Source organism: Erpetoichthys calabaricus, chromosome 5 (assembly GCF_900747795.2).
Source record: "Erpetoichthys calabaricus chromosome 5, fErpCal1.3, whole genome shotgun sequence".
NCBI lineage: Eukaryota > Metazoa > Chordata > Cladistia > Polypteriformes > Polypteridae > Erpetoichthys > Erpetoichthys calabaricus.
This window is the reverse complement of record NC_041398.2, coordinates 2,090,305-2,103,118: the sequence shown is the minus strand read 5'-3', so window position 1 is coordinate 2,103,118 and position 12,814 is coordinate 2,090,305. Positions and strand designations below refer to the sequence as shown.

The 12,814-nt window shown below is 41.4% G+C and overlaps 2 protein-coding genes and 1 pseudogene across 10 annotated transcripts in view; 1 reads left to right on the top strand and 2 right to left on the bottom strand.

The window, feature by feature from the left end:
• The window catches only part of LOC114652498 (oocyte zinc finger protein XlCOF6-like), a 389,468-nt pseudogene extending 385,793 nt beyond the window's left edge, over nt 1-3,675 (bottom strand).
• LOC114652431 (gastrula zinc finger protein XlCGF57.1-like) overlaps nt 1-12,814 on the top strand; it is a 596,652-nt gene that overhangs the window by 189,109 nt on the left and 394,729 nt on the right. The gene's annotated exons all lie outside the window — the stretch shown is intronic.
• Nucleotides 1-12,814, bottom strand: part of LOC114652436 (tripartite motif-containing protein 16-like) — a 274,064-nt gene that overhangs the window by 35,822 nt on the left and 225,428 nt on the right. The gene's annotated exons all lie outside the window — the stretch shown is intronic.

Genomic DNA, 12,814 nt, shown 5'->3' with positions numbered 1-12,814 from the left:
CTTGGTTCATGATGAAATCACGACTTTCTTGGACAGAAGATATGTTAGTGCTCCAGAAGCTATGTGGCGTCTTAATGAGTACAGTATGTCAGACAAATATCACACAATTATACAATTACCTGTCCATCTTCACGAACAACAAACTGTCCTGTTTCGTGAAGGTCTCAAAGAAGAAACCTTAAATCGAGAAGCAACGAGAAAAACCATGCTAACAGCATGGTTTGACCTAAATAAGATGGATACTCCTGCAAAATCACTCCACACTATTATACTTTTAATTCCAAGGCTAGCGTGTGGAAGCGATGACTCCGAAAAAGTAACGCTATAGGTAGAATGCCAATTGTCTCTATTCAAGACTCTGACCGCTACTACTTACACACCCTCTTAACTCGGTTTCTAGGAGCTACTACTTTCCAGGAGCTTAGAACCATAAATGGAAACATATGCAGCTCATTTAGAGCAGCATCTCAAGTGTTAGGTCTCCTTAACGATGACAAGATTGGGCACGACACTCTTTATGAAGCTACACAAACTAAGATGCCCGTAAATATGAGACAACACTTTGCTATCATTTGTGCCTTTGGGGAACCTGTCAACATCCCGGACCTATGGCAAACACAAACTGGCAATTTGCCAAGACCTGTTTACTAAATATTCCACTGACACTGCCCCGATGTACGCTCTCTCGGAAATTAATGAAATACTGAAGTGCTACGGTATGACTCTTCAACAATTTCATCTCCCAGTCACTGAATTCATCCCACCTTATACTCCAACCTGTGTTGACATTCTCCACTAACAAAAATTAGCTTCAGATTACACACAACAACGATCAGCGAACAGTCGTACAAACAGTACTGCAGGCAATATACAATCCTCCTGTTCATTCCAAGAAATGTTTCTTTCTCAACGGCCCCGCAGGAACAGGCAAGACGTTTGTATACAAAACCCTCATTCATTCTGTGAGAGGTAGAGGAGACGTGGCAATAGCGGAATCGCAGCAACTTTGCTACCTGGAGGCCGTACTGCACATTCCATGTTCAAAATACCTCTTCAAATCACACCAGCATCAACCTGCAACGTGAAGCCAAATACCAACAATGCCAATAAAATACTTGAAGTGAACATTATCATCTGGGACGAAGCTCCAATGACACAGTTATGCATTTCAAGCTGTTGATAGACTACTGCGAGATCTTACTCATGAAAATGCACCTTTCGGCAATAAAACCATTCTTCTCAGTGGAGATTTCTGCCAAATACTGCCGGTTATCTTCCGCGGTTCTCAAGCCCTCACCGTTGACTCTTGCATCAACAAACACAGGCTGTGGAACGAAATGAAGGTCCTAAAACTCAAAAAGTAAGAGAGCTATCGATAGTGAAACTCAATTTGTTCAATGGCTTCTTCAACTTGGGGAAGGTAAAACTGGAGACATGGCAGAACTACCTTCTCATTGTTTACCACAACAACAAGACCCAGTTTCCCAACTTGACTGTGATATTAATTTCTCGACTGTGACTCCCCAAAAACTTGCTGCAAGAGCAATACTGAGCATCACAAACGACAATTCTCTGCATAATAACAACAAAGTTCTTCATCTTATACTTGGTGAAAAAGTGACCTTCAAGAGTGTAGATACAGTGGTCAGTGACGATCCTAATGATCAACTAACGTACACACAGGAGTTTTTACACACCTTCACACCAACTGGCATGCCTCCCCCATATCCTTCATCTAAAGGTGGGAGCCATAGTTATGCTCCTCCGAAATATTATGCCATCAAAAGGTCTTTGCAACGGAACATGACTCATTGTTACCCGAATGCATACACATATTATTGAGTGCAAACTGATCGATATCCAAAATTCTGAAACAATCTTCATTCCCAGCATCTCACTTCTTCCTTCCGACACCAATCTCCCTTTTAAATTTAAACGCGCACAATTCCCACTCAGACTTGCCTTCTCCATGACTATCAAGTCCCAAGGACAAACGTTTGCAAAGATTTGCGTTAATCTACAACAACCTGTCTTCATCCACAGTCGTGGCTTTTTCTAGGGTTAGATCTTTCCACTCATTATCTGTCATCTCCACCAAATCACCTATTCACAACTGCGTCTTTCAAAGAAGTATTTCTTCTTGATTTCTGTAGTACTAGGGTGTTGTACTGTGTTAGACATTATGAATGTAGAGAAAAGCCAAGCAAAATGACACCTTTTATTGGCTAACTCTTTTTAGTTAGCCAATAAAAGCTGTCATTTTGCTTGGCTTTACACCTTTAATTGGCTAACTAAAGCTCGGGCCTGAGTTGCCTCGAAAGCTTGCATATTGTAATCTTTTCAGTTAGCCAATAAAAGGTGTCATTTTGCTTGGCTTTTCTCTACATTCATAATGGCTAACACGGTACAACACCCTAGTACTGAAGAAAGAGGAAAAAACACAAAGAACGCGCAGAGCTCGAGAAAAATCAGAAATGAACGACGGGGCCGTGCGGGAGGGAGCGGCTGAACAAGTGCGTGCCAGACGGACAACACAGTTCGGAGCATGCGCGAAATCAAAAGGAGAAACGGGCCGTGATGGGAAGTTCGGATCATTTTACCGACTCGGACCTTTGAGTCTCGTTCAGCAAAATGAACGAATTTTTTTTTGCGTCATTTCGTTCATTTTGGCAAAATATAATTAAAATGTTACCTGTTACCTCCCTAACACATCTACAGCTTACACAAATGTTGATCACACAACAAACAAGTCAAAACTATAATGCTATAAGAAACAAAATATTAATTCGTTGTTTACCTGGGTCTTTAGTCTATGATTCGCTACTACTGAGCCGGTAAGTTGTCACGTGACAAAAGAACGAACGACTCGAGAGATGAACTATTCTCTTTCCGGCTCAGACGGAGTTGGTTAAGCTTATGGGGCTGTCACGTGATGAACGAACGACTCGAAAAACCCGAAGACTTAAATTCTATAGAAAGTCGCGCAAATGCGCATGCGCGACTGAACGAACCACTCCCACGAGACGTCTCGTTCTTCCCGAGTCACATTAAAGATTCGTTCAAAATGAACGAATCGTTCAAGAACGACCCATCACTAGAAACGGTACGGAAAAGTGCACGACCTCGAAAAGAGCAGAAGCAATCCCGATTTAATGCACCTCCGCCAAATCAGATGTAACATAACATTTCACGGGAACACCAACCGGAAAATAAATTAACGTAGCAGTAGCAAAGAAAAGAGCGCGACCCCCATCATCCGCAGTAAACTCGTGAAGATGCGATTTGCTGTGCCGCCTCCTCCATGTTGCGCTCAATCCCTAAAATTTAAACGCGAACCACGAGGCGTCAGGCACCTCCTCATATTTAAAGCCACTCGGCATATCACGGTCTTCATCACTGCTGGCATTCCCACCCGTAAGCGATCGCCACGTTCGACGTTGTCTTACCTTCTGCACCTTTGCTTAATGTTATGGCCGTTAAAAAGTCGGAGCACGAGGGTCTCATAAGAGCAAATTAGTGATGGGTTACTCAATACTGACTTGAAGAGCTTTCGGAGAATCGTTCAGCGGCTTGTTTGGATTGCGTTTATCACGTGATTTTGAGGCACGCTAGCGTCATGACGTCATTGATATCTGCGCCATAGACATAGAATTACTAGACGCCGCATGACCAGCAGCATCGTACGTCAACGTCGCCGCCATATCTGCAAACCAGATCCCAGGGGATTAGATTTCATAGGTAAGGCTGAACAATTGTTTTGATTATATTTGGCTATTAGAAAATCGCGTTTTGTAACCTTAGCACTCAAGGTCACCTTACAATAAAATTGAACAACATTAGTAAAATTAATAATAATTCATTACATTTATATTGCGCATTTCTCAGTACTCAAAGCGCTATCCACACAGGGAGGAACCGGGAATCGAAACGACAATCTTCGACAGTCTCCATAGCAGCACTACCACTGCTCCACCTGTGAGGACAAATTAAACAAGAGAATGATAAATCAAAAGGCAATAATTAGCAAACAAACAAAGATAACTGGCAGTAACAGTGCAAAATTCACAATTGGTATGCCAGTTTGAAAAGATAAGTTTTGAGGGAAGTTTTAAAATGTGCTACTGAATCGAGCTGACGAATATGAGAGGGAAAAGAATTCCCGAGTTGAGGAGCACAATGAGAGACGCTCGAGCTCACATAGAACAGAGTCTGATGTGCGGTACAGAAAGTCGAGCTGCAGATGAGGATCTGGGTGAGTGAGAGGAGTGTAAGTCTGGAGGAGATCAGTGAGGTTGTGGAGAGCTTAAAATGTTCAGAGCGGGATTTAGTATTGTATTCTGTAGAAACAGGGAGACGGCGAAGTTGAGAGAGAAGAGGTGTAATATGTTCAGTGGATTTAGAACAGCAGGATATTATCCTGGCAGCAGAATTTTGAAGAAGTTGTAAGCGATGGATAAGTTTTTGTGGGATGCCAGATAGAATAGCATTACAATAAGCAATACGTGAGGTGACCAGTACTTCAGTAATGTGTTGTGTAAGAACAGGATATAGTCTAGAAATGTTTCAGAGATGGAAGAAGGCAGTCCGAGAAATGTTACTTATATGGGAGGAATTATTTAATAATAATAATAATTGTAAGAGCCAATCTTAGAAAGTTAAAGTTTTGAATTAAGCTCATATTAATGTTTGCTTAATTTGAATAGAATATAATTTCTTCCATAGTCATAGACAATGGTATGGTCTTTTCCCCCCTATAAGTTAGTAAGAGAGAGAACCTTCTTGCTATAACTGAGAAACAGTGTGATATTAGGTTCTGTTGTGTTTTGAACAGGTCCCAGTAAACAGTTAAAAGGCCCATTTTCAAGTTAGAAATGGGATAAGCATACAGTTTTCTGACCGTTTTAAAATGGTTCAGAAATTATAAGTGATTAGTAACGATTTAAGATGTACCAAGATTAAGCTTAGAACTGAATTTTTCTTATTATAAATTTTTCCTTTTTTTTGCTATTTTAATTTTCTTTTTTGTGTGAACTGTTTTACTTTGAAACTTAACTAAACACTTAAAAAACGAAGATGTTTTGTCTGTGGAATCATTTCTGCGCATCAGGCCTTTGTTGAATCCCATTTTTTGAGTTTGAGCTGCTGAACTTTGGAAACTTTGGGGAAAATGCAGCTACAATAATAATAATAATTAATAATAATAAATATTATTATTATTATTATTATTATTATTATTATTATTATTATTATTTAATAATTGCCATTATTAGTGTATAAATGGATATAAATAATTGATTGTAAACAATTCGCTAAAATCTGTTGTATGTAAATGATACTGTTTTAAATGTTAGTTTTTTCATCAGAAAACCCAGTTTCCACGTCTACCTGTATTAGTTTAAATGGCACTTTTGCCACTCGCAATGTGGCGGACAAGCTAACATATCGTGTCAACTGGACAACACAGTGAATGCGGTGTCTATCTATATATGTCTATGATCTGCGCAGTCAGCAGCCGATTTGGTCATCAACTCTTCTGCTGAACGGCTTTGGCTCAAAGCATAAAAGCAGTTGGCCCTGCTGTATCTGTAAGGTGTGCTGACGCGAATTTAAATCCTAGTTGGGGCTCGCGTATGGTCCCTGCCCAAAGTTATAAAAAAGACTTTTTAAAAAGAGTTATGTAGTACTTGTTAACAATTACGTTTAGCAGACATTATGAACGATTCACATGGGGCACCTGGTTCCTTGTTGTGTAGTCTTGTCCACCTAGAATCTGTAACAAATTAATAAGCATATTTTGTGTAATGCAGCACGTATTATAACAATCCAGCATCACCCCATGTCGATCATATCAGAGAGGCTAAGAAACGCTTCACCAAAGCCGACTTGTATCTGCGCACGACACTCCTCATTAAACGTTTTTACTATTCAGTGATTCGCAGATCTGTAGCTGATTTGTATTATTGATTTCCTAAAAGCAATGTGAGTAAAAGTGAGCTCTGCATAACTAATCACAACTGTCTTTAAAACAGAATCAGTACAATCAACAGCGTCTTCTGCAGTTTAGGGAAAGCCTCAGGATTTCTGCGTTACTGAAACAAAAATGTTGAAAAGAAACTTTGCAAATTCATCCAGAGGTGGACATAAAGATCACTCAAATACTGACAAGAAGGAGCAGCTGGATAAGCACATCTGGAGCCAAACTTTCTAAAAAGCACCTGACTTTGTCAGCAACATCCTTTCCTGAATACAACTTTTCAAAGGGGGGTAAATAAGTAGATAGATAGATAGATAGATAGATAGATAGATAGATAGATAGATAGATAGATAGATACTTTATTAATCCCAATGGGAAATTCACATTCTTCAGCAGCATAGTGTGTCCAGGCAAGGAATCCACATAAAATAAAGTGGTAGGAGTGATCAATAAATAAAAATAGAAAAATAAAAGTAGAAAAGTACACATACATATACAGTCATACACGGAGCTGCTGAAAAGGCTGCCACTCACGGCAGCGCCGGATGCAAGAGCCAGTAGTCTTCTGAAATGCAGCACAACAAAGTAAATCATTGATGGAAATTGAATTCTTGACAGACTAAGCTTTTGTCGTTTCTGTTTTCTTAAACCATCTTCAGTCCCACAATCCCCTGCAGTCACTGACATGTTTAACGTTCTCTGCTCCTCACCTGTCATGTTACCCAAAGAATCAACACTGAGTTTCATTCAAGGCTTTATCGTCCTTCCTGTCACCCACATAAAATAAGACACACATTTCCTCTTCATACGTGTTCAATAATAATAATAATAATAATAGTAATATGGCAATAATGAGAAAAAGCTTTGCATACTTAAAAGCCAAACCGCCCTATTGATTTGTTTGCTTTTCTCTCTCTTTCTGACATTTTGTGCTCCTGATGCGCACTCCTTTGAAGAGGAAGATATGTTTCCATTCTTTTAATTGTGAGCCAGAACTGTCATCTCTGTCTTGTCATGGAGCACAGTTTAAACTTTTGAAAAAGAGACAAATGTTTGTTTGCAGTGTTTGAATAAAACTCCTGTCTCTCTACAACCTCCTGTGTTTCTGTGCAAATCTGTGACCCAAGCATGACAATATAAAAATAACCATATAAACATATGGTTTCTACTTCGCGGATTTTCACCATGTTCACCTCTGGATGAATTTGCAAAGTTTCTTTGCAACTTTTTTGTCTCATTAACGCAGAAATTCCGAGGCTTTCCTAAAATTGCAGAAGACACTGTTGATGGCGCTGATTCCGTTTTAAAGACAGTTGTGAGTAGTTATGCAAGATACGCTTTTACTCACATTGCTTTTTGGAAATCAATAATATAAATCAGCTACAGATCTGGGAATCACTGAATAGTAAAAACGTTTATTGAGGAGTGTCTTGCGCATATACTGGTGTAATGACCACGTCGGCTTTAGAGAAGCGTTTCTTAGCCTCTCTGATATGATCGACATGGGGTAGAATAGATTCTGGATTGTTATACGTGCTACCTTACGCAAAATATGGTCATTAATTTGTTACAGATTCTAGGTGGACACGATTCCACACCAAGGAAAAAGGTGCCCCATGTAAATCGTTCATAATGTCTCCAAAATATATTTTTTTAACTTTCAGACAAGTACTGCTGTTTTATACAAAATCCTTTCTTCAACATATGCGAGCCCCAATTAGAATTTGAACTCGGGTTAGCGTACCTTACCGCTGTAGTAGGAACAACTGCTTTTACGCTTTGAGCCAAAGCACTTCAGCAGACTAGTGAGTGACCAAATCGACTGCTGACTGCGCGGATATCAATGACGTCATTACGCTAGCGTGACTCAAAATCACGTGACGGGCGCATTTGCTGCAAGCATCGAAGCGGCGCTTTGAAAGCTCGTCACAGTGTTGACACCTCAGTATCTAGCGGCACATCACTAGCTGCAGTTACTGTTTGCTTGCTCTAATGAGACTCTCGTGCACAGACTTCTTCACGGCCATAAGATCATGCAAAGGTGCGGAAGGTGAGACAAAGTCGAACGTGGGGATCGCGTACGGGTGGGAATGCAAGCAGTGAGGAAGATGCTTAGCGGCTTTAAATTTTAGGAAGTGCCTGACGCCTCGTGGTTCGCTTTTAAGTGTTGGGGATTGAGCGCTACGTGGAGGAGGAGGGGGTGGCACAGCAAATCGCACCTTCGCGAGTTTATTGTAGATGACGGGGCTCGCGTGCTTTTAGCTGCTGTTTCGTTAGTTTATTTTCCGGTCGGTGTCCCGTGAAATGTAATTCTACATCTGACTTGGCGGAGGCGCGTTACGTCGGGATTGCTTCCGCTCTCTTCGCGCTCGTGCACTTCTCCACACCGTTTCGCCTTTTGATTTCGCGCATGCTGTCAGCCGGGCACGCGCTTGTTCAGCCCCTCACTCCCGCACGGCCCCGTCATTCATTTCTGATTTTTCTCGAGCTCTGCGTGTTCTTTGATAGATAGATAGATAGATACTTTATTAATCCCAGGGGGAAATTCACAAGAAAATTTCTACAGAAGAAAGAATACAAACTTTATTAAATAATAACGATGTAACTTTACAGGGCGCGTTCAGGTTTAATTTCCACCAGTTTGTCTCATACCTATTAAAAATAATTTAAATTATTTCATTTTTGGTATTTTCTTAGAAAGATGCTCGTGCGGTTTCATTGTAACGGAGGGACTTTGATTTATTAAATGGGAAATAAAACTACAAACATTACAGAAGCCAGTGCTGCTGGAGGGATACAGTAAAATCTACAGCTGGCATGGTATTACGGGTACATTTCTGTGATATTTGAAACGATATTGTTTTGTTTAATGTCTTTTATCCATTACAACTACTTTCAGTATTTCTGTACACTTTTTTTATACTTTAGCTTACTAGAGATGTCTGTGTTAAATGAAGTACAGGACTCAAGCCAATCGGGCTGTTTGTGTCGGACCACATGTAGCCATCAAAATACAAAATGTGAAAGCTGCAGAGCCGCGACTCGACTATTATGGGCTGGAGCTCAACTGCCTGTACTCATTGTTTAAAGTGATGAGCAGGGGGACAGTCATGGGGGGCTGACTGTGGGCCACAGTGTTCACAAATAAGGGGGCAAACCGACAGACGGCATTTACTGCGAGTGCAGGGCTTTGAAAATTAGGGGCGATTGGGAAATATTTGGTTAGTTTAAATTATTAAAATTTATGTGAAAAAGTTATTTTAAAATGAGAGTAGATTAGGTAGCCACATGCCTTTGAAGTAAAAGAGCCTTTTGAAATTTATTTTCTTTAAGTAAAGCGTGTTTGAGGAGCAATGCAGATACAGTTCATCCGGAAAGTATTCACAGCGCATCACTTTTTCCACATTTTGTTATGTTACAGCCTTATTCCAAAATGGATTAAATTCATTTTTTTCCTCAGAATTCTGCACACAACACCCCATAATGACAACATGAAAAAAGTTTACTAGAGGTTTTTGCAAATTTATAAAAAATAAAAAAACTGAGAAATCCCATGTCCATAAGTATTCACAGCCTTTGCTCAATACTTTGTCGATGCACCTTTGGCAGCAATTCCAGCCTCAAGTCTTGTTGAATATGATGCCACAAGCTTGGCACACCTATCCTTGGCCAGTTTCGCCCATTCCTCTTTGCAGCACCTCTCGAGCTCCATCAGCTTGGATGGGAAGCGTCCCTGCACAGCCATTTTAAGATCTCTCCAGAGATGTTCGATAGGATTCATGTCTGGGCTCTGGCTGGGCCACTCAAGGACATTCACAGAGTTGTCCTGAAGCCACTCCTTTGATATCTTGGCTGTGTGCTTAGGGTCGTTGTCCTGCTGAAAGATGAACCGTCGCCCCAGTCTGAGGTCAAGATTCGCTCTGGAGCAGGTTTTCATCCAGGATGTCTCTGTACATTGCTGCAGTCATCTTTCCCTTTATCCTGACTAGTCCCCCGTTCCTGACGCTGAATAACATCCCCACAGCATGATGCTGCCACCACCATGCTTCACTGTAGGGATGGTATTGGCTTGGTGATGAGCGGTGTCTGGTTTCTTCCAAACGTGACGCCTGGCATTCACACCAAAGAGTTCAATCTTTGTCTCATCAGACCAGAGAATTTTCTTTCTCATGGTCTGAGAGTCCTTCAGGTGCCTTTTGGCAAACTCCAGGCGGGCTGCCATGTGCCTTTTACTAAGGAGTGGCTTCCGTCTGGCCACCCTACCATACAGGCCTGATTGGTGGATTGCTGCAGAGATGGTTGTCGTTCTGGAAGGTTCTCCTCTCTCCACAGAGGACCTCTGGAGCTCTGACAGAGTGACCATCGGGTTCTTGGTCACCTCCCTGACTAAGGCCCTTCTCCCCCAATCACTCAGTTTAGATGGCCGGCCAGCTGGAGGAAGAGTCCTGGTGGTTTCGAACTTCTTCCACTCACAGATGATGGAGGCCACTGTGCTCATTGGGACCTTCAAAGCAGCAGAAATTTTTCTGTAACCTTCCCCAGATTTGTGCCTTGAGACAATCCTGTTTTGGAGGTCTACAGACAATTACTTTGACTTCATGCTTGGTTTGTGCTCTGACTTGAACTGTCAACTGTGGGATCTTATATAGACAGGTGTGTGCCTTTCCAAATCATGTCCAGTCAACTGAATTGACCACAAGTTGACTCCAATGAAGCTGCAGAAACATCTCAAGGATGATCAGGGGAAACAGGATGCACCTGAGCTCAATTTGGAGCTTCATGGCAAAAGCTGTGAATACTTATGTAAATGTGCCTTCTCAATTTTTTTATTTTTAATAAATTTGCAAAAATCTCAAACTTTTTTCATGTTGTCATTATGGGGTGTTGTGTGTAGAATTCTGAGGAAAAGAATGAATTTAATCCATTTTGGAATAAGGCTGTAACATAACAAAATGTAGAAAAAGTGATGAAGCGCTGGGAATACTTTCCGGATGCACCGTATGAGGAATATGTGAAGAAGCGTTGATCCAAATGGCAGGAACTTTAAAGTGAACCAATTCTTTACACCCCAATGGCATTACTTCCTATTAAAAATTGTGGTCTTGGAGAAAGTCTGTTCTTAGTTTATACAAATGTATTATAGCGTCCCAGCCAGGCTGAAGCCTTTTTTTTTTTTTTTTTTGTGAGTGTGTGACTGTTAGGTCCGATTGAGGGAGGGCAGAGTACAGCACGGAAGATTGACAGCGGGGTATTGATTGATGTTGTAAGGGGGGTGGGGGATGGTGGTGAGGGTTCTAGAAGGTGTTTTTTTTTTTTTTTTTGTGGTGTTTGGGGTTTTCGAGGTTGGCGTTTCTTTTCTTGACTGTTCAAGTAAAACGTGGTGCGGAGGTCTCTACAGTTTGTTAAAATACGCCAGACAATATCATAATTAGATCAAAGGTAGCAGGGACTGTGGAAGCACCTTTTTATTTTTGTTTTTATTCTCGTCTTCTCGACTTGGCTTGAATGTTGTTGTGCTGTGAACTTTTGTATGTAAGTTGATAAATATTTTGTATGTCTTTATTTGTAAGTTAGACACAGCAATGTGATATTAGTGTTTCATTGGCGAGAAGCTTTCATGTTTAAAGACACCCCCCCATCCCTGTCTTTAGGACTGACTGAGGAATTTGATGGCTGAGTAGGTGGAACTGCTTCAAACTAGTGACTCTCCGCAGGACAGGAAGTTCACCCATTTGGAGAGCTTCAGCTTATCAGATGGGCTTGGGTTGTGGGTGTGAAAGGCAGTGTGTGTGTGTGTGTGTGATGGAGCATCAGAGCAGCTTTGGCAGAGTGACTGTGTTTGGAAGATTCTCCGTGTAGATTTGTTGCTGTGTACAAACTCCAGTCACACAGTCGAAGTGATCGCGGCCTTCATGACAAACCTAAAAGTGTCCCTGCCCTTTTTAAGGACGTTTTACTGAACATCCATCCTGGATATGACGTTAATCAGTCCAGCCACCGTAACAAACCTGCGACTGTTCAGTGTGCTGCTGATGTGTGACCTGCTGAACGGCTACACTGGGATGTCAATCTGGGGGGCTCGCCGTGTGGTGGGTGTGACAGCTCACTGTAATCAGCACCTGCTCCCAACCTCTGCTCTCTTTACTTAACAACATTGGCATTTCAGCTGGCACCACTTCTGTTTCAGTGCCACATCGTGTCTCTCCAATCTTTACAGGAATTTTCACTCGTTTGGTGGAATGCACAACTTTGCCACCTCCAAATATGAAAGCTCTGCTGCTGGAAATGTTTGAGTTCCTCAGCTTTTTGACTTCATTCTGATCAGGCTGACTAATGTCGTTGTCTACACATTTCTCTCCATAGACTGTGAGTGTGCCAGTAGAGTCAATTACTGCTAGTCCTAAAGATTCAACCAAAACACTAAATGTGTCTGAGTTTGATTCCTTTATAAATGACGTCATGTTTCATTCTTCACAGTCCTCTGTATTTTCCAGTCTCCTCTGTTGTTATCACCTGTTCATTTATTTTTGTGCAGTCTTTAGCCCATTGCTCTGATGATAATGCATTTTGATCTCCTACCATATTTGTCTAACAGATTATTGCCTGGCAATGGTGACTTCTTCTGGCTACGTTGCGAATGCCACCTGATGTGTTGTCTCTGACAGGTGAAATACGCAGTTTCATGTGTGACAGTAATGCCCATTGTCACCAGACTTGACTTTACTACCAAAGTTTTCATTGTGCCAATTCCATTGAAGCAAAAGTAAGTGCCATCCCTGCTGATAATGCCAGCTGCCTTTGGTTTGTATCTTAACAAGCCGTGTCCAGCAGCTTAAAAGC